Here is a 21,763-nt window from a genome sequence, read left to right as displayed (position 1 = left end):
CACCCAAACACCTGAAATAATGCAGAAAACATGGAATTAAGGGCTCGGCAACATAATTTATGAAAACTAATGAAATAAACTACTATGCATGAAAATACTTACGTAAATGCTATGATTTAGAATACAAATGTGCTTAAAAACATCTATACAATTCAAGTGTATCAACACCCAAGAAAGATGGTAGAGTCACAATGGTCTCACTTAAGTACCACCCCCTTAGACAACATTTCCTAGACATGCACTTCATATAATTCTAATAGAATCAAACCATTGGTAAATACCGTCTTCCTATAACACTACCATGGTACTAAGGATTTATGCCACAAAGGCATAGATAGACAGGAGTCGCCACCCAAATAAAAACCACGACATATTCAGTGTTTCTTCCCAGGGTCATGGATGGCAACTTACTCCTTGCAGAGTTTCCACAACCGTTATTACTATAGCCCAATGTCTAGGTTCGGGATAGTGGGTGCGTAAGGGGAAGGTGTTAGGCACCCCTTACGCCTAGTTTAACCTCGTTAATTCGAGTGCCAGTCCTATACTAATGTTTCTAAAAGTCTTATTTATTATTCCTTCATTAAACTTTATCCTAAAAATGCAATTCTAATCATACACACGCAAGTAATTCACAAAAGGGTTCTTGTTTACAAATAATTTTCATGCACAAGTAATTTATATCTATGGAGTTGCTAATTATTTAAATGATATTTATTAGATGACTAAAATTAATTTATTATTGAGAATTTAATTTACAAACAAATTCAATTTCAAATAACCCTAAGTTTCTATTTAACCTAATTAATTAATTTTTCACCAAGTTACCCTAAGGATAATTAAACTAAATTAATTATGCACATGTGTAATTTATTCTAATATCATTTAAGGCCCAAACAATCACAACCTAAAAAAGATTTCTAACATGCAAATTTATTTTACAATTGCCAAGTATTAAATTAAATTTATTTTACATGCCAAGGTTAGTTTAATTTACAAACAAGATTAATTTTAATTTACAAGGTATTTATTTAAATTAATTACATGTAAAAGTCAGTTAAATTAAAAACAAAGTTAATTTTAATTTACCAAATGAAAATCCTATTATTACTACAATTTCATGCCAATGGTTATTTTAAGAATTTAGGATTACTTACTTGTTAGTAATTGCAGTTGCCATTGGGGCAAGCTACCCTTAAAAAAGGGTATTCTCTTCTAGTATGGCAATGATATCCCTAGCTTACTCCCGTTTAGCTCCATGTAAGCTCCACGCAAATGTCCTCTTTGGTACTTACCTCAGGGCTACTTACTAATTTTTTTTGTAATAAAAATAAAGAAACTAAAAAAAAGAAAAAGAAAATACTAATTATAATTCATATTGGATTCTAACTCTAGTCTCTTAAGGGGTTAAAATTCCTAATTAGTTACAACTACCTAAGGGTCCAGGTCTTCTAACATGATCCAAACACTTCATAACACTTCTTGAATTAAGATAACTTAGAAAAATAAATCTAATATCAATTAGAACTCAAGAACACACAAGAATATACATAAATATACAATTCTCAGATTCTGGCAGATTGACAGTAGTAAGAAATTTGATTTTTGAAAAATAGTTAGACAAGCCTAAAAATCGTGAAAAAATTACAAAAGACAGTTAAAACATCATGCAACATTATAAAATTGATAGATTAAACAAAACACTAGCCAAATAATCTACACAAATCACACTACTTTTTTGTAAAATACATAACTCACCAACCATAACAGATATGAATGCGAAACTAATTAGAAAAGATTCACAAGATTCCAAACTTAATTTTAGACATCAGATTTACACAAAAATATTAAGAAACAAGAGAGATATGAGCTCCACAAGTCGGGTATCCTCAAAATCAGATTTTACAGGAACCTTAACTTCAAACAACCATAAGTTACAAAATATTAAAGGTTTGTTTAGTGATTCTTGAGCCTAAAATTAATAGAATTTCATGTAGAATATGAATATAATTTTTTCAAATTTTTTAAAGATTCAGAAAATAAAAAAAATAATAAAAATATGAGAGACAAAAAACTGAACATGTGCAGAGTTGTGTATCCTCTCAAATTAAACATGATTACATGATCTATATGAACATACAAAATAAATTAAAAACATGGAATATAGAATTAAACATTACATGACATAGATTTTGAAAAGAAAATAAAAGAACTAACATTCAAGAAATATCGCAAGAAAGAAAGAAGAACTAAAAGAAATTTTGACTATTTCTCTCTTTAAATCTTTTTTCCTTTTTTTTTTTTTGTCTTCTCCTCCTCCTCCTCCTCCCTTCTTCCCTTCTCCAGTAGGGTATTTATCAGGTTTTGGGAGAGAGGTGTGATAGGGTTTGAAGTCTTAGGATAATAAAGTTCAGATAACTTAAACAATTAGGATTGCAGAATTTGGGGGATAAATTTCAATAACTGTCCCTGAAGTAATATAATTGTAATACTACAGTCCTTCAACTTTAAAATGTAACATAAAACCCTCTAAACTTTCAAATTTTGCACAGTAAAATCTATTTGACTTTTAATTACTGATTTTTTAGTTATAAACTAATGTGAATAGCTCTCACTTGGCGCTTAGTCAATATTTCTCTCTCCTCTCTTTTGCAAAGTGTAAAATTATTCTCTTTATACGTGAAAAATTATTTTGTTTACAGAGAGAAAAAGGATTCAATTTACATATGGCTTGAGAGAAAAAAGAGAAATACTGACTAAACTCCATGCTGGAACTGCTCAGGTCAGCGTCTAACTGAAAAACTGGTAATTGGAGATTAGAGGAATTTTACTGTGTAAAATATGAAAGTTTATGGAGTTTTATGCTACATTGTTAAGTTAAGGGACTGTAATGTTATAACTAGATAAGTTTAGGGACAATTGTCAAAATTTATCTGAATTTGGGTGAGACTGAGATTTGAATGAGGTGTTTCAACCAATAGGAAGAGAGGGGAAGGGGAAGGGGAAGGCACCAATAGAGAGTGAGGAAGAGGTGTGATAGGGTTTGAAGTCCTAGTGTGATAAGGTTCAGTTAATTTAAACAACTGGAATTGAGGAATTTGGGTGAGACTGAGATATGGGTGAGGTGTTCCAACCAATAGGAAGAGAGGGAAAAGGGGTGGCACCGATAGAGAGTGAGGAAGAGAGTGGGGCCAAAGGGGGAGAGAGAGTTTGTATGGGAGAGGGATAGAGAAAAAGATATTTTTTTATTTTAATTTTCAAAAAATAAATTAAATGGGCCCTATTTAAAATTCCTAATTAGGCTTTCTTTAGCCCATGGGGCCTAATTAAACTTAATTAGGTACATTTAAAAACTACCCATATTAAATTTAAATAAAACAAAATTTTATTTAAATTTAATTAAATTCACTTCCCAAAAAAAACATATTATTATTATTATTTTGTTTTTCAAGATTATGCCACAGAATTAATAATTCAGCTCCATGCCTCCACTTACATCTTACAGTCTTATAATTTTTCATCATCGGGTTTTTCACAGCCTTAATATACATACTCATCACAAAATAAAGGTCTATAGTTTGTCCCCCACTTTGGCGACAATTGAAATCAATGCGAAAGCTTTATTCAAGTTTCGTCAAAGTGAAACTCAATCTTTTAATAACTATTAAATATTGGCTATAAGGATCGAGTACATCTTGCTCAGTTGACATACTCTATGTTATGAGACTAGCTACATCCTCATAACTGTGATAATTGTGTCATGTGAAAATCGAGTGCATCTTGTTCTATCGATACACTTTGCGTCATGAGACTAGCTACGGTCTCATGACAATGGCAATTGTGTGATTTGAAATATTGTGAATTCGTATTTAGGACCGCGGTTCCAAAGTACCTATGTATCCTCCTCGCTATCCTGAGGAAGAATCAGACCCACTCATAGTTCGACACTTGAAATTGTGGTGATGTATGTTCTTCTATGCCTTACACACCTACAGGTGACATGTTGATGTATGTTCTTCTACGCCTTATACAATTATGCCATATGCCCTAAACAACATCTAAGGACTTGCCAAAAAACATCTGTCATGAAATGTTGTGAGTTCGTATTTAGGACCACAGTCCTAAACTATCTACGTATCCCCCTCGCTATCCTTAGGAAGAATCAAACCCCCTTATAGTTCGACACTTGAAACTGTGGTGATGCATGTTCTTCTATGCCTTACACATCTACAAGTGACATGTTGATGCATGTTCTTCTATGCCTTACACAACTATACCATATGCCCTAAACAACGTCTAAGGACTTACCACAAAATATATAATTAATGATTTGAAAAAATTGGGATGACTGGGTCTCAAAACTCTTTTTGTGATTTTTATGCTTCCTGTATGCTACTTCCCATCATGGACATGCTGATTTTACTAAAGATTCTGAAAACTTAGTCCTTTGAGGGACCTCTTTTTGCAAAATTTCTTTTAACCTTAAAATTTTTGAGGAAAACTGTTCACCAAAAAGACTTCCTTAAGGTCACAACATAATTCCTCTCTGATTTTTCTTTTTCTTCGCTCCCCTCATGGTTCATTATTTTAAAGTTATTTGAAAACCTTGTTCTGCCTTGACTAATTTCTCTTTCATGAACTCCATTCTTTATGCCCTAACTTTTGCCTGAAATGCCCTTTCGGGTTTTCATCTCAGCAGGCTTGCTTTAACTTTTGCCTAAGCGATCCTTTTGGGTTTTCAACATAGCGAGCTCTCCCTTTTTTTTTTTCTTGTTCCCCTTTTTTTTTTCGAAATTAGATAATTGCCAAGGCATTTATATCAAGCACCTATTCTGTCATGCTCACAAGATAATAGGTTAAATCAAAACAATGCAGTTCAATTACTTAATCTTTTGATGTATCCCTCAAGACACAAACATTCACGATTATAATTAAATAAAATCTATTCCTGGTTAATGCAATAAAAACTTCTTTATTTATTCAGGTACACCATTACTCGCTCTTACATTTAGTTTTGCCAAATTTTTAACCTTTCAAAGTTAGAAATAAACTTTATAACCTGCCAAATGGCCCTTTTAAGTTTTCCATCTAGATCTTCTCTCATCTCTCCTTTTGCTTAGATTGCCTCTTTTGTAGGTTTTCAATCTAGTATTTTTTTTCTTTTCTTTTTTTTTCTTTGACCCCTACTTTTGCATAGATCGCCTTTTTTTAGGTTTTCAGCCTAGCAGGCCTATCTCACATAAAGTACCATTTGAGCCTGTCTAAATTGACTGGTTCTTGAAATTCATTCCCATCCAGGTCTGATATTCTTACTGTGGTAAGATCTTTTTAGCTATGTATGGACCATCCTAGCTTGGGTTATCCTAGCTTGGGTTAAACTTTCTTCTTAAATCAAAAGGGATGGGCCAAGCTTGTTTCAAAACCATGTCTCCCTCTTTGATCTTTCTTGGCTTCACCTTCTTATTAAAGGCTCTAGCTATCTTCCTCTGATAAGTCTGCATATGATACAAGGCTCACATCCTCTTTTCATCAATCAAAGCTAGTTCTTCATATCTCTTCTAGGCCCACTTATTTTCTAGGATCTTAGCTTCTAGCATCACTCTTAAGGATTTGACCTCTTGCTTAATGGATAGCACTACTTTAGTCCCATACACTAAAGAGAATGGGGTTGCCCCCGTGGATCTCCTTGCAGTACTATGATAACCTTAAAGAACATAAGGGAGTTTTTCAAGCCAATCCTTTTATGTTTCGAACAATTTTTCTAAACTAGAACCTTTCCTTTTATATGGGGACCATGCATTCCTGCATGTACTTTTTTCATTATTTGCTTAGCCTATTTTTCTATCATGCATAAGAGTTTGTAGAATTGCTCCCCATTTAAAGTAAGTTGAGTGGCTAATCTATGAATTGTTTCTCTATCTGTTTTGTTGGTTGATTGTGAGTATTCTCTCACTTCCAGAGACCTCCTTATGTCTTCATACCATTTTCCTTCTCCCTCTAGGTCCACATGTGCTACTTGTTAGTAGTATGCCCTAGAGCATAATATTTAGTATGTATCTTGCACATGTTTTATTAATAAAAGGCATTTTCACTTTTTCGTTTACATAATATATTTATGTGTAATAGAAAAGGTCCATTGATATTTTGTTAGAAATTCTATTCTTAAGTTGTTAAGAATATGAGTAACAGTATTTCTAGCACAAAGTATCATAAATTAGTTCACAATCGAGGATACTTCACACAGGACATGACTTATCTAGAAAGATTGTATTCATGTTTGTTCCCAATCTATTTATATGAGATATAAATAAGATGGAATGGTGAGTCTCATGCCATATAATAAATATGATAGGCACTTATGCATGATAAGTAGGCCGAACCAGTGACATTTATGACAAGCACATGGAGTTTACTCTTGTCAATGCATTGTCATAAATCATATCAGTGCATATAATCTTTAGACCTGAGATAGCACAGTTATCTTGTATATAGGTGATTTGAGTTTGATACTACTTTCATACTTGTACTGTGTATGGGTATATGGGCATGTGTTGGCTCCTACTAGTTATACATGGAGGTAGGTGTTGATCAAGATGGAATCTGTTACCCTAGGTAAATAGGGATAAAATCCTATGTTCATTTAATTGTTCTTGATGTTTCAAGTTCCTGGCCAGGACAGATAGATTTAATCAGAAAAGAGTTTCTGATGAGAAAATCTTTTTAATCAAGAACTTGAATTAAAAGAGAATATAATATTCATAGCAATTGGGGTTTGACATAAACCATGACTCCAGCTCGAATTGGGATTTTGTAATAGAGAGATTCTAGTGCATGGTAACATATGATTATAGGTTCATTTAAGGTAAACTTTATTACTGATTGGGTGGCTATAGTATGCTATGCTAGGTGTTAACCATGGTCTATGAGGTGCATAAAATGATTTAGAGAAATCATTTATGGTATGAAAGAGTTCTGATGATATTAAGAGTTAATATCATATCTCATTGCCAATTAGTGATGAGCCTAGTGAGTAACACGCATACACAAGTAATCACCAAGTTAAATGTGAGTTAATTAATTAATTAAAGAGTTTAATTGATTAATTAAATAGGTTTGGTTTGCAATTAGATTGCAAAGTCCCTAGCATGGTTTGAGACCAAATCTAGGTTATTGGATGTATAGTATAAGTTAAATTTATATTTAAAGTGTTTAAATATGAATTTAATTATGAAAAATTAATTAATAGAGATTAATTAATTAATTTATATTTGATATAAATTGATTAGAAGAAGAGAAATAATTATTTTGGGTTGAGAACTCAAAATTAAGTCACAAGGGTATTTTGGTCATTTCACAGGGTAACATGTGGCACGATGAGATGGTGACACATGGCACTATACATAAGCTTGCCATTTGTCTTTTAATCATGTAAGATGATCAAAGTCAATATTAAATCTAAGTTTGACACTTGGCATAATGTGATTGGGTCAATTAAACTAAGAGCTAATAAGAAGGTGACATGTGACAAGGGTTTTAAGTGGTGACCCCGCTATATAAAGGAAAGGATGAAAGAGCAAAATAACAATCTACCATTCTTTCTTTTGTGCCGCCACCCAAAGAACCTCTCCCCTCTCTTCTTCTTCTTCATCTCTCATCAATTCAAAAAGAATTGCCAACATTCTCTTGAATTAAAATTGCTAGAAATCGTTTCTAGTATCCGATATACATATGTAATCTCTCTAAAGGCAAAACCTGAATTTCTAATTAATTTGAAAGGCTTGAGAAGCTGTTCAAGGGGCTGCCATTGGTGATCTTGATGTGGACAAGCTAGAGGGACAATATCTGGTGTCCTAGGTGCATCCCAAAAGTACCAAACACAACTACAGTGCATCAAAAGGTTAGTGCACATGTTCTTGAATTAGTTTAGGGTTCTAATGAATTAATTTGTTAATTCTAAAATCTTAAATGGCAAATGTAGACCTAAAAACATATTAAAAGTGTTTCAATATGCTGTTTAACATTGAAATCAATTAGGTAAATAATGAATCTTGCATGATGCATGAGACCTTATAAGAAAATATTTGAATTCAATGTTTTAAACTTATATTTTTCATGCTTTCGCTCCTTCACTACTACTAATCCTTCATAGCATGAAATTTTACTCCTCATTAGGATAACTAGCTCAATTAACTTTTGATCACTCTTTTCCTATGGGGACACCAGTGTGGCTTGGGAATTGGCCATCTGATTTTAAGCTCGAGGCATGTGCTTCTTTGTACTTTATTCACAAGGCTATAAATTTATCTCTTTCTTCTTGGGTTAAATCTTTAGCTAACTTAATATCTTTAGGATTATTTAATGTACCCAAATTAATAGAGATCGATTTTGATGCATTAATAAAAACTGATTCTAAATGATTATGAATACCATGCATATGCCCATTAGAATAAACATCAAACAAGTAAGCAGAAGGACTGGTCATGTTATTAATCTTTGCCTTAAAATCAGCATCAAGTATATCAGAAATGGAAACATTAGTATCACTATTGTGAGCATTACAAAAGATAGACTCGAACTTAGGGATGTAGCTTTAAGTGCTTAGCTTTCCATGTAGTCCTTAGATTAATAGTCCTGATTTTCTGCTTTAGCACTTTCACACGTAGTAAACCCTAATCATATGTCCAGGTTATTGCCTCCCTTTTTCAAGAACTTAGAGGTTTTGGCTCTTTTTCCTCTTTAGTTGGCTCATAGCCCAAAACAGACCTTGTGATATGCCCCTTTATCTCAAGAAAAGTTATTAAGCCATCTATATGTTTTTTGAGGCCCATGTTAGGAAAAAACTTCATCCCTTTTTTCACAGTAGCCACTTTTAAATTCATCAAGTTTTTATAGATCCTAGCAACTTGAAAACCAAACATTGGTAGATCTGAACTATCTACTTGCAATGCAACTATCTCCTCATCAGAATCAGTCCAGACATCCAAAGGACCCTCATCATAGCTAGAATGATGACAAATGTCATCAACCATTATAGATTGAGGTTCATTGGGCTTTTGGATGGGTTGGATAAAGTCAATAATTTTGTCAGGGTTATTTAGGGTGGTGGAGATCATGTAGAGACCTGGTGGAGGTGGAAATTTTGGTTAGTCATAGGGCTAGTGCAGGTGTTTGGTCAGTTTTCTGGGTTGGTTATCTTTTTGGCATCAATTAGGTCTTAGATATCATGCTTAAGTTGAAAGCATCAGTCGATGTCATGAACATGGGTTTGGTGGAACTGGCAGTATTGGTTGATATCATAGCTAGGTGATAGTGGATTTGTTGGTGGTCTGGGTACTAAGAGCTGCAAGAGATCTTGAGCTTTGAGACGCTCGAAAATTGTGGATAAGGGTTGGTTGAATTGGGAAAATCTCCTTGGGGTGCAACACACAATTTAAACCTCAATAACCTTAATGCCACTTAATTGACCTACCACAGGGCCTCTTCTCAAAGTTGATTGCAATTTTCTCTTCCAGCTCAAACATCTTAGCATTTAAGGTTTCATCAAGCATGGCCATAGTTTCTTCCATCTTAAGTAGCGCAGGTAAAATCCTTCCTAGTCTCTTCCCTTTCCTAACCCAAGTGACTTGATCGAAAGTCTCTCTAGTGTGTTTCAAGGCTATGTTTACTAAAAAAAAAAAGGATTTAAGGGTTAATTTAAACATGCTATGTACATGAATGCAATGCATGAATGGACTATTTTTTTTTTTTACCTTTACCTTTACAAAATTAAAACCGAACCATACCAATAGAACTAAAACTGAACTAAAACTAAACCATGTGAACTAAACTAAAGTCGAACCAAAGACAGAATTAAAACTAAAAAGAACATCTCCAGAACTGAATCTTCGTCCCCTTATACCTCCAACTCTCATGTGTAGGGTAGGAAAAAAAAATTCTATCCCAAGCTATGGTTGATAGATACATTTTGTATAGTCATTTAGGTTTAATTTCATAGCCATTTTATTTGATTATTAGTCACTTTTAGCTAATTTCATTAGTTATTTAGATAGTTTTTCATAATTGTCAATTTTGGATTAATTTGTAATTTTACTTTGTTTTGTAGGAAAAATGGTATTTTTGAGGGACTAAAAAAGAAAATTTGCCATTGAGGAGTGATCTCTACAGCCAAAGATGTCAAAAACAAGTTTCAAAGTTGAAGTATGCATTGGCCAAATTGCGCATAACTTGCTGCATAAGTTGTGCATTTCTGCATAAGGAGAAGAAACTGATGAGGATCATCATGCAGCAGCACCACCCTTCAAAGGGGCAATCACTAGGGCGAGAGCTAAGCAACTTCAAAGCATGCTCATGGACCATAAAAGGATTTACGGCTTAGGAGGGGAGCTGCATAAGGAAGGCCTAGCTTGCTTGCTCCAAGAATCTAAGTGGATCACCATGTGCCAAGTTGGAGCTTCCATTGCCACGTCACCAGCCACGTCAGATTCCATTGCCACGTCACCGACCACGTCACCAGCCACTTTGGACATGCCTCATGCCACCCTGGAGTCCACTTGGCAGCCACCTAGGTGTTTGTAGGGTCACGCCACGTGGAGGGAGCTCATTGGTTCATTTGAATTAAAGAGAGCTACTTTTGACCAAGTGGGCCCCAATATTCTGCCACAAAGAGGGACTAATTGCTGTCACCTTCTGCCCTTTTGCAATAAATGCTGCTGCCATCTTTTGTCTTTATAATTAATGCACTTACTATTCTTGTTAGGATAGCCAACATGGCCCAATTATTTGTAACTTTTGTCTTAACAAATTTAGCTTGTGTTTCTGTAACCCTAGGTTTATAAGGAAGAGAATACCATCTTCTTCCTTCAGTTTTCATTCTTCTTTGTGAGCCTCCCTTAGAGAGAGTTTGAGTCTTCTTTCTTGCTAGTTTCTGGAAGAACTAGAACTTAGGCAACTTGATCACTTGCCTATTTTACTTGATGATCAATGTAATCTCCCACAAGTTGGGTTATTGTGTTGACACTTGATCTATTCCTCTTTGAAATATATATTCTGGTGCTTCTTTTTCCATAGAGATTGCATCTTATTTTGTTCAAAGAAAACTTGTTTTGGTGTTGATGATCCTTGGGTTCCATTAGAGGTCTGCATCCTTAGGCAATGTTCATTTGGGTGCTTATCATATTGGTATCAGAGCATTAGGGCATCAAATCAAGTAAGTGTCCTTCATTCCTTATCTTCCTTTAGTTGATTTTTCTGTTTGGGTTAAGCTTCTAAGGCATTCTGCCAAGGAGGACATTTCTAGGGTTTTTGTTTTTCTTTATCTTCCATGCTTTCCATTTTTGTTTCTAGTACTTGCTGCTGAAATCTTCATCTAGGGTTTTAGAGAAGTTTCTTTAGATCTGTCTTTGATTCTAGTTTTGTCTTAGGGTTTAATCTATATTCCAGCTTATACCATCTTTGTGCTAGCTAATTTCTTTGAACTCTTGCATAATATCAAGCATATTGAGCCTATTGCAGTAATTTTGATTTATGAGAGATTGATGAATTGATGACTGAAATTGGGAATTGACATGATTAGTAACTGATAGCAGAGCAATTTTGATGATATATCTACTGCACTATTGGAGTTTTTGGTGTTTGTGCTGAAAATTGTGATTTCTTACCATTGTTGAATTGGGGGAAATTGTAGAAACGTGGGGTTAAAGTTTGAATTTGGTTTTGAAATTTCACCAGAATCATTTGGGTGTAATTATTGTGCTTCATACCAAATTTGGGGTGAAAATACCACTGTTTGCCTATTGAACCAAATTTTGCGGAGAAACGGGACTATTTTTAGTTCACATATCAAACCAACCCAGAAAACTCTAAAAATTTATAGGCTCTTTATACCTCATTTCACTAGTTCCTGTGTCAATTTTCGGAGTTGTTTGACATTGTTTGCCTAGCAAACCAAAATTTTGCGGCAAAGCTGATCAAATTTAGTTGGCATAAGAAAACAATTCAGAAAACTCTGAAAATTTATAGGCTATTTATACCCCATTTCAGTAGTTCCCATGTCAATTTTGGGGGTCGTTTGACACTGTTCTCTTACTGAACCAAGATTTTGCGGCAGACGTGGTCAGATTTCGTTTACATAGTAAAACCCCTCAGAAGCTCCTGAAATTTTGCCAGTAGTTAGTCCGTATTGGGTTTCCAGTGTGTACCAAATTTCAGATCAAAATAGATTCATTTGTGTGGTGAACCAAAATTGGAGCATATTTTTGGTAAATTATGTGAACTGCTGGTATCTGTGCTGCATTGATTATGAAATTTGATATTTGAGCTTGATATCATTTCATTAGGTTGTCTTCATTCCAGTTTACTAACTCTTCATTTGGTGTCTATATCTTATTTTGACCCCAGTGTCACATTGCTTGTTCTTGTGTCACGTCTTGTTCCTTGTCGTTCTTGATCATTTTGTTTAAACTTTGTGAGTTTTGAATTGCCATTGGTATCTTAGTTCCAAGGGAACCAAGCAAGAAGAAGTGAGTGGTAAAAGGCTTGAGGGTGTGAGTGCATTAGAGGGTAAAAGCCATCTGTTTGTGTGAAACACGTAGAGAGGGTTAGCCATTTCCTACTAACTTGTCTTCTTGCAGCTCAAAATCATGTCAAATGAAACTGGTAGTAATGGGGAGAGAATCCTAGTTGATGAAGCTATGTATAGGGACGCCGTGGCTGCACAATTTGAGAGGTTGACCTTGGGCATGAATACATTGAGGGATGACATGAATAGGATTTTGGAGGAGATGAGAAGGGACAGGGAAGAGAGAGCAAGGGGTAGGGATGATGCTAGGGACAGAAGGCAAGAAGTGAGAAATATAGGGGAACTAAGAGTGGAGAACCTTGTGGGTGAAGTGCATGTTGAGGAAGAGTTTGACGAAGCAATAGAAGAAGAATTTGAGGTTGGGAACTATAACTATGGTGGTAGGGGTTATAGACCACCAAGGGCCAGGGAAGCTAGAGGTAGAAGAGGAGGTAGGTTGCCTAGATTTGGGGAGTATAGATATGGTGATTATGGATATAGGGGCCCAGAAGAGAGGGTAGACACTAATGTGGGTAGTATTAAGATGAAAATTCCTCCCTTTCATGGGAAGGAGAATCCGGATGCTTACATAGAATGGGAAAGGCAAGTTGAGCTAATTTTTGAGTGTCATAACTATAGTGAAGAAAAGAAGGTGAAGCTTGCAGCTGTAGAGTTTAAGGAGTATGCTATAGTGTGGTGGGACCAGTTGATGGTTAGGAGAAGGACTTTAGGTCTTAGACCCATTGCTTCTTGGGAGGCTATGAAAGAAGCAATGAGGGAGAGATTTGTTCCCCAACACTACTTTAGGGAACTCCACCAAAGGTTGCAAAGGATGACACAAGGAGGGAAGAGTATAGAGGAGTACTATAAGGCAATGGAGATAGCCTTAGCAAGGGCACAATTAGATGAACCTCCAGAGGCTACTATGGCACGTTTCCTAGCTGGTCTTAACATAGAGATTGCACATGTCGTTGAGTTGCACTCTTACACTAATTTGACTGAGTTGGTGCACATAGCCATTAAAGTAGAAAAACAATTGAAGATGAAGAGAGCTTTGAAGTATGGTAGTGGTGTCCATTCAGCTCCAAAGGCCCCTTGGAAACCAAATGTAGATAAGACTTCTAAGGGTGAGAAAGAAATTCCTAAGTTTAGGAAAGAAGAGTGGAAGGGGAAAGAAAAGGTAGAAAGTAAAGATAAGGAGAAGGGGGGGTACTGCCACTACTAGGACTAGAGATGTGAAGTGTTTCAAGTGTTTGGGATATGGGCATTATGCTTCCCAATGTTCTAACAAGAGAGTCATGGTGATTAGGGAAGATGGGGAGGTAGAGAGTGAGGAAGAAAATGAATCCGAACCTTTGATATTAGTTGAGGGGAATGAAAATGAAGAGGATGTGCACGTTGAAGAGCCATCCGATAGGTACGACTTTGCATTGGTTACCATGAGGACCTTGAGTGCTCAACCTATTGTGGATAGTGATGAGTTGCAAAGGGAAAACATCTTTCATACTAGGTGTGTGGTGAAGGAGAAATTGTGTAGCATGATTATAGAAGGGGTAGTTGTTGCAATGTGGCTAGTTCCTTACTTGTGGAGAAATTAGGATTGCCTACCCTTAAGCATCCTAAACCTTATGGGTTACAATGGCTAAATGATTGCAACAAAGTGAAGGTAACTAAGCAAGTAGTGGTACCTTTCACTATAGGGAGCTACCATGATGAGGTCTTATGTGATGTAGTGCCCACGATAGCTACACATATCTTGCTAGGTAGGCCATGGCAGTATGATAGGTATGTGATTCATGATGGGAGGAAGAATCACTACAATTTGAAGAAAGATGGCCGCACACATGCCTTGGTGCCCTTGTCACCAACACAAGCACATGAGGATCAAATGAGAATATTGAGGGCTGTTCAGGGGAGAAAAGAGAGTTGGAGTGAAAAATTAAGAGAGGCCGAGCACAAGAGTGAAGAAAGTAAAGAAAATAGTGATGGGAAAGAGAAAAAGAAAGAAGTGAAAGAAAAGAAAGTGAGTATAATGGAAAAGGGAGAGGGCTCGGGACAAAAGGAGAGAAGAGAGAAAAAGATGAGCTTGTATGTTGGGGGAAGGGAGTTGAGAGGAGCTTTGAGGGGTGGGATGCCATTGTGCATTCTCATGTATAGGGAGAATTATTTAAACGTTTCTGACCTTGACCCCAATCTTCCTTCTTCTGTTGTGTCTCTTTTGCAGGAATACCAGGATGTGTTTCCGGATGAGATACCTTCGGATTTACCACCTATTAGGGGTATTGAACACCAAATAGATTTCATTCTTGGTGCTCAAATTCCTAATAGACCAGCCTATAGGAGTAGTCCAGCTGAGACTAAGGAGCTTCAAAGACAGGTAGATGAGCTTTTGGCTAGGGACATGTTCGTGAGAGCATGAGTCCTTGTGCGGTTCCTGTTTTGCTTGTGCCAAAGAAGGATGGAACATATAGGATGTGCGTGGATTGTAGAGCTGTGAATAAAATCACTGTAAAGTATCGCCACCCTATTCCTAGATTGGATGATTTGTTGGATGAATTGCATGGTTCTTGTTTTTTTAGTAAGATTGATTTGAAGAGCGGTTACCATCAAATTAGAATGAGAGTTGGTGATGAATGGAAAACTGCCTTCAAAACAAAACATGGCTTATATGAGTGGCTAGTGATGCCTTTTGGTCTCTCTAATGCCCCTAGTACTTTCATGAGGCTTATGAATCATGTTTTGAGAGCTTTTATTAGACAGTTTGTTGTTGTCTACTTTGATGATATTCTTGTCTATAGCAAAAACATTGATGATCATTTGCATCATTTGAAACTTGTGTTTGATGTGTTGAGAAAAGAAAAATTATATGCAAATGTGAAAAAGTGTTCTTTTTGCTTAGAAAGAATTGTGTTTTTGGGATTTGTTGTGAGTAGCAAAGGTGTTGAAGTAGATGATGAAAAGGTTAAGGCAATTAGAGATTGGCCAACACCTAAAAATGCATCTGAAGTTAGGAGCTTTCATGGATTAGCAAGTTTTTATAGGAGATTTGTACCTAACTTTAGTTCATTGGCTACTCTATTAAATGAACTTGTCAAAAAGAATGTGACATTTGTTTGGGGTAAAGAACATGAACATGCATTTGCCATGCTTAAAGAGAAATTGTATTCTGCACCTTTATTAATTTTGCCTAATTTTGACAAGACATATGAGATTGAATGTGATGCATCAGGTATAGGGATTGGAGCTGTTCTCATGCAAGAGAAACGTCCAATTGCTTACTTTAGTGAAAAGTTGCATGGTGCCACATTGAATTATTCTACATATGACAAAGAATTGTATGCATTAGTTAGGGCATTAGAGACATGGCAACATTATCTATGGCCTAAGGAATTTGTCATACATTCTGATCATGAGTCTTTGAAGTATATCAAAAGCCAACATAAGTTGAGTAGGAGACATGCTAAATGGGTAGAATTTATAGAGTCTTTTCCTTATGTTGTGAAATATAAGCAGGGCAAAGAGAATGTGGTAGCTGATGCACTCTCCCACAGGTATAATCTTCTTACTACTCTTGATTCTAAATTATTGGGATTTGAGTATGTTAAAGAATTATATGAGCATGATGATGACTTTGCTGCCATATTCCATGCATGTGAGAAATCTACATTCCAAAAGTACTTTAGGCATGATGGATATTTGTTTAAAGAAAATAGATTGTGTGTGCCTAAAAGTTCTTTGAGGGAATTGCTTGTAAATGAGAGTCATAGTGGAGGCCTTATGGGGCATTTTGGTGCTGCCAAAACACTAGATGTCCTTAGGGAGCATTTCTTTTGGCCCCACATGAGAAAAGATGTTGAGAGACTATGTGCTAGATGTGAGACTTGCAAGAGAGCAAAGTCTAAGGTGATGCCTCATGGGCTATACACACCTTTACCCGTGCCTAAGCATCCTTGGGTTGATTTGTCCATGGACTTTGTCTTGGGATTGCCTAGGTCACAAAGAGGTCATGATTCAATTTTTGTTGTTGTGGATAGGTTTTCAAAAATGGCTCATTTTATCCCATGTCACAAAAATGATGATGCTACATATGTTGCTAATCTATTCTTTAGGGAGGTTGTTAGGTTGCATGGTATACCTAGAACCATTGTGAGTGATAGGGATGTCAAGTTCTTGAGTCATTTTTGGAAGGTTCTTTGGGGAAAATTGGGAACTAAGCTACTTTTCTCTACTACTTGCCATCCCCAAACTGATGGCCAAGCAGTAGTGAATAGGACCTTAGTCACACTTTTGAGAGCCTTAGTGAAACAAAATTTAAAGTCTTGGGAGGAATGCATACCATACATAGAATTTGCATATAATAGGGTTGTGCATTCATCTAGTGGATACTCTCCTTTTGAGCTTGTTTATGGTTTTAATCCACTTACTCCCTTGGATTTGTTACCATTGCCTATTGATCATGTTGCTTCATTGGATGGTGAGAAAAAGGCTGAAATGGTTAAAAAGATGCATGAACAAGCTAGGTTGCATCTAGAAAAGAAAAATGAGCAATATGCATCTCATGCTAATAAGGGGCGAAAGCCTATGATTTTTGAACCTGGTGACTTGGTATGGATCCATTTAAGAAAGGAAAGGTTTCCTAACCAAAGGAAATCTAAATTGCATCCTAGAAGTGATGGCCCTTTTCAAGTGCTTGAAAGAATTAACAATAATGCTTATAAGATAGAATTGCCTAGTGATTATGGTGTTAGTAATACTTTTAATGTAACTGATCTAACTCCTTTCCTTGGTGCAGAAACAAATTCGAGGACAAATTCTTTTCAAGTGGGAGAGAATGATGAGGATCATCATGCAGCAGCACCACTCTTCAAAGGGGCAATCACTAGGGCGAGAGCTAAGCAACTTCAAAGCATGCTCATGGACCATAAAAGGATTTACGGCTTAGGAGGGGAGCTGCATAAGGAAGGCCTAGCTTGCTTGCTCCAAGAATCTAAGTGGATCACCATGTGCCAAGTTGGAGCTTCCATTGCCACGTCACCAGCCACGTCAGATTCCATTGCCACGTCACCGACCACGTCACCAGCCACTTTGGACATGCCTCATGCCACCCTGGAGTCCACTTGGCAGCCACCTAGGTGTTTGTAGGGTTCACGCCACGTGGAGGGAGCTCATTGGTTCATTTGAATTAAAGAGAGCTACTTTTGACCAAGTGGGCCCCAATATTCTGCCACAAAGAGGGACTAATTGCTGTCACCTTCTACCCTTTTGCAATAAATGCTGCTGCCATCTTTTGTCTTTATAATTAATGCACTTACTATTCTTGTTAGGATAGCCAACATGGCCCAATTATTTGTAACTTTTGTCTTAACAAATTTAGCTTGTGTTTCTGTAACCCTAGGTTTATAAGGAAGAGAATACCATCTTCTTCCTTCAGTTTTTCATTGCTGCTGTGAGCCTCCCTTAGAGAGAGTTTGAGTCTTCTTTCTTGCTAGTTTCTGGAAGAACTAGAACTTAGGCAACTTGATCACTTGCCTATTTTACTTGATGATCAATGTAATCTCCCACAAGTTGGGTTATTGTGTTGACACTTGATCTGTTCCTCTTTGAAATATATATTCTGGTGCTTCTTTTTCCATAGAGATTGCATCTTATTTTGTTCAAAGAAAACTTGTTTTGGTGTTGATGATCCTTGGGTTCCATTAGAGGTCTGCATCCTTAGGCAATGTTCATTTGGGTGCTTATCAGAAACAATGTCCCAAACCTGCCGAAATCTGCATAAGTTGCCGCATAACTTATGCAGATTCGTGCCTTGCTTATGCGACCTCACAGAAAACTGCATAACTTATGCAGTCTTGCACCCTGCTCATGCGACCGCATGAGAGCCAGAACTGAAAACTGCATAAGGGACTGCATAACCTATGCAGTCCACTTATGTAGTTCCATAAAGTCTCCATAATGAGCTGGCAGAAGATTCCCTCATAAAAACACACCTCAAACACACCATTTTAGGGCTCCTTGTCAGAGAAAAAGATATAAATAGGCCCTTATCCCATTTTAGAAGAGGAGGAAAAAGAGAAAAGGAAGGAGCAGCAGCTGAAGAGTCAAAAAGGGAGCAAAAAAACATCATCCCTCTCCATTTCTAGACAAATTTGGAGATTTCTTTCCTTTCTTGCATATTTCTTACCTTTCTTGTATTGGGTTTCTTTAGTTTTAGTTTATTTTCATGATTTATTTCCTCTTTTACTTAGAATTTCTTGTGTTGAACATGGATTGTGAGTAGTTTTCTTTGATTCTGGAGTAAGGGATGTAATATTTTAGTTATTTTTGTGGATTTGAACTGGGTTAGTCCCAATTCAATGAAATTTATGAGATTTAATCCATTTCTTGTGTGCTTATTCACATGCTTAATGAAGGGCCCCATTAAGTTATGTTCTTAATCCTTGGTTGAAGCACCGAAAGGAGAAAACCAAGTGATAGTTAATCAAGAAATTGGACTTAATTAACTTAAATCTAGAAATAGACTAAGGGTTAAGAGATTTTTAATAGATTGATTAAAGAACCTAATGGGTCTTGGTTAATTTTAACTCCACGAAAGTAGGATTAAGTTAATTAAGGCACTCTTTGTCTCACTCGAAAGAGTTTTCAAAGGATTTTAGAATTAATCTCCTTTAAACCCATAAATTTCATGGATTGGGCTAGCTAGGAAAAATCCCAAAATGACTTAAATATGAACCCTTAACTCCAGAATCATCTTTTATCAATTATTGCTTGGAATTTTACTTTTGAGTGTTTAGTTTAATCTCATTTTATTAATTTTCATTATTAATATTATCAATTTCTTTATTTTGCGAATTATTAAATTAGTCATTGTTTGAATTTAGTTTTGCATTTTCATACCTTATGCTTCAAATTCCTAAATTTCTTTTATTAATTTGATTAAAATACAATTTTAACATATTTTATTTTACATCAAAAATTCAATTGAAAACACAACTCTCCGTGGGAACGATATCTTTTTCTATACTACTTGAACGACCCGTGCACTTGCGGTTGGGACACATCAAGTTTTTAGCACCGTTGCCGGGGAGTTGTTTGTTTAAGATTGAATTCTTGATTATTTTAGTTGTTTATAGTTTTATCTTTGTTATCTTTTCATTTTGTGTTTGTTTGTTCTTTTTTAGGTACTCTTAATCTTTTATGAGAAGAGCTAGAAGCACAAGTGACACATCCTTATTGTTTAATCCTGAAATTGAGAAATTTTGTAGAGCCAACAAGAAAGAAACCAGAGAAAGGAAAGAAGCCTTGAGAGCAACTGAAATTGAAACAGACATGGCTGATGAAAGAATTAGAATTGGTGGTAGTAATGCTGGAAATAATCGAAACAATGAAAATGCAGCCCAAGGTGAAGAGGTTGTAAATGCTAATGTGCCTAGGGGAAGTATGATGGATCATGCATTTCCTCGTTTTGATGACTTGAGAGAGAGTATAGCAAGACCAAGAATTGATGCAAATAGCTACAAGATGGATTTTGGGGTTCTTCAAATGATTCAAAATTCCCAATTCGGGGGACATCCTTCTGAAAATCCACACACACATCTAAAGAAGTTGACTATGATTTGTGAAATGCAAAAACAACCTGGAGTATCTGATGATGCAGCAAGATTGAAGCTATTCCCATTCTCTTTGAAGGATAAAGCATTGGATTGGCTTGATTCTTTACCTCATAACTCTATTACAAATTGGAAGCAACTCACTGATGCATTTCTTGCTCAATACTTTCCACCTGGAAAAACTCAAGAGTTGAGGAATCAAATGATTTCTTTTAGACCAAGAGAAGATGAAACTCTTTATGAGTCATGGATGAGATAGAAGGAGTTGGAGAGACAATGTCCACATCATGCCATTCCTAAATGGATGATAAACCAGAATTTTTACACAAATGTCACTCCTGCTATCAGAGGAATCATTGATGCTCAAACTGGAGGGGAATTCATCATTAAGCATGAAGATGAAGCTTATGAGTTGTTAGAGAAAATAGCAAAGAACAATCATCTATGGAGTAGTCCAAGAGGGTCAACTCCAACTCAAAAAAGGCAAGTTGCTGGAATGTATGAGCTTGATCCATTCAACATGATCAATGCCAAATTTGATGCACTCACTAATTTCCTTGCTAAGAAAATGGAGGATTTAAGTATGCTAGTCAGTTCATCATCATGCTCTGGAAGTTCTCAACAAGTTGCTTATGCAGAAGGAACAATGAGCTGTGGAGTAGATTATCCTTCATATGCTTAGAGGAATCATCCCAATTTTTCATGGGGGAATCAGCAAAATCAAGCTTCAACTCAGAACTTTCCACCACAACAACAAGGGCATCAATACCAACAACCTAGGCAACCACCACCTAGTTTTAAGCAAAAGAATGCAATTCCTGCACCTCTACCAAAACAGCAAGAACAAAGTTCTACCACAGAAGCTTTATTACAAGAAATTCTTGCTAACCAAACTAAGCATGATGAAGAGATGAGAGAGCTGAAAGTAAGGCTGGAACAAATGCAAACACACAATAGGATGCTGGAAAATCAAATTGCACAACAAGCATGCTCATCAAGTACCAAATCTATGGGGAAACTTCCTAGTCAAACAGAAAATCCAAGGGAGCAATGTCATGCCATCACACTGAGGAGTGGTAAAATAGTGCATACTGAGAAGAGTGAAAAAGTTGAGAAGAGAGAAAATGAGAAAGATGTTGGGAGAGATGAAAAACAAAAGAGTGAAAAAGGGAGTGCAAGAAAAGGTAAAGAGGAGGTTGGAGAGAAAAAAGAGAAATATATACCTCCAGAGCCTTACAAGCCACAGCTTCCCTTTCCACAGAGATTTCAAAAAGGCAAGCTTGATAAGCAATTTGGGAAGTTCTTAGAGGTTTTGAAGAAGCTATATATAAATGTGCCTTTTATCGATGCTCTTTCCCAAATGCCTTCTTATGCTAAGTTTCTAAAAGAAATTCTCTCGAATAAGAGGAGACTTGAAGATTATGAGACTGTAGCCTTAACTGAGGAATGCAGTGCTATCCTCCAACGGAAACTTCCTCCAAAGCTCAAGGATCCAGGGAGTTTTTCAATTCCATGCCACATTGGGGAATCATGTTCTGTAAAAGCTTTATGTGATTTATGGGCTAGTGTAAGCCTTATGCCCCTCTCCATCTATGAGAAGCTC

The 21,763-nt window shown here is 36.2% G+C and overlaps 1 non-coding gene across 1 annotated transcript; it reads right to left on the bottom strand.

The window, feature by feature from the left end:
• Positions 1–20,346: 20,346 nt before the first annotated feature.
• On the bottom strand, positions 20,347–20,454 carry LOC131169752 (small nucleolar RNA R71). The gene has a single exon (XR_009140658.1). It is a non-coding gene; the product is annotated as a small nucleolar RNA R71 (small nucleolar RNA).
• Between the last annotated feature and the right edge of the window lie 1,309 nt (positions 20,455–21,763).

Source organism: Hevea brasiliensis, chromosome 1 (assembly GCF_030052815.1).
Source record: "Hevea brasiliensis isolate MT/VB/25A 57/8 chromosome 1, ASM3005281v1, whole genome shotgun sequence".
Classification (NCBI taxonomy): domain Eukaryota; kingdom Viridiplantae; phylum Streptophyta; class Magnoliopsida; order Malpighiales; family Euphorbiaceae; genus Hevea; species Hevea brasiliensis.
Note: the sequence above shows the minus strand (reverse complement) of the source record. Positions and strands in the feature narration are given on the sequence as shown.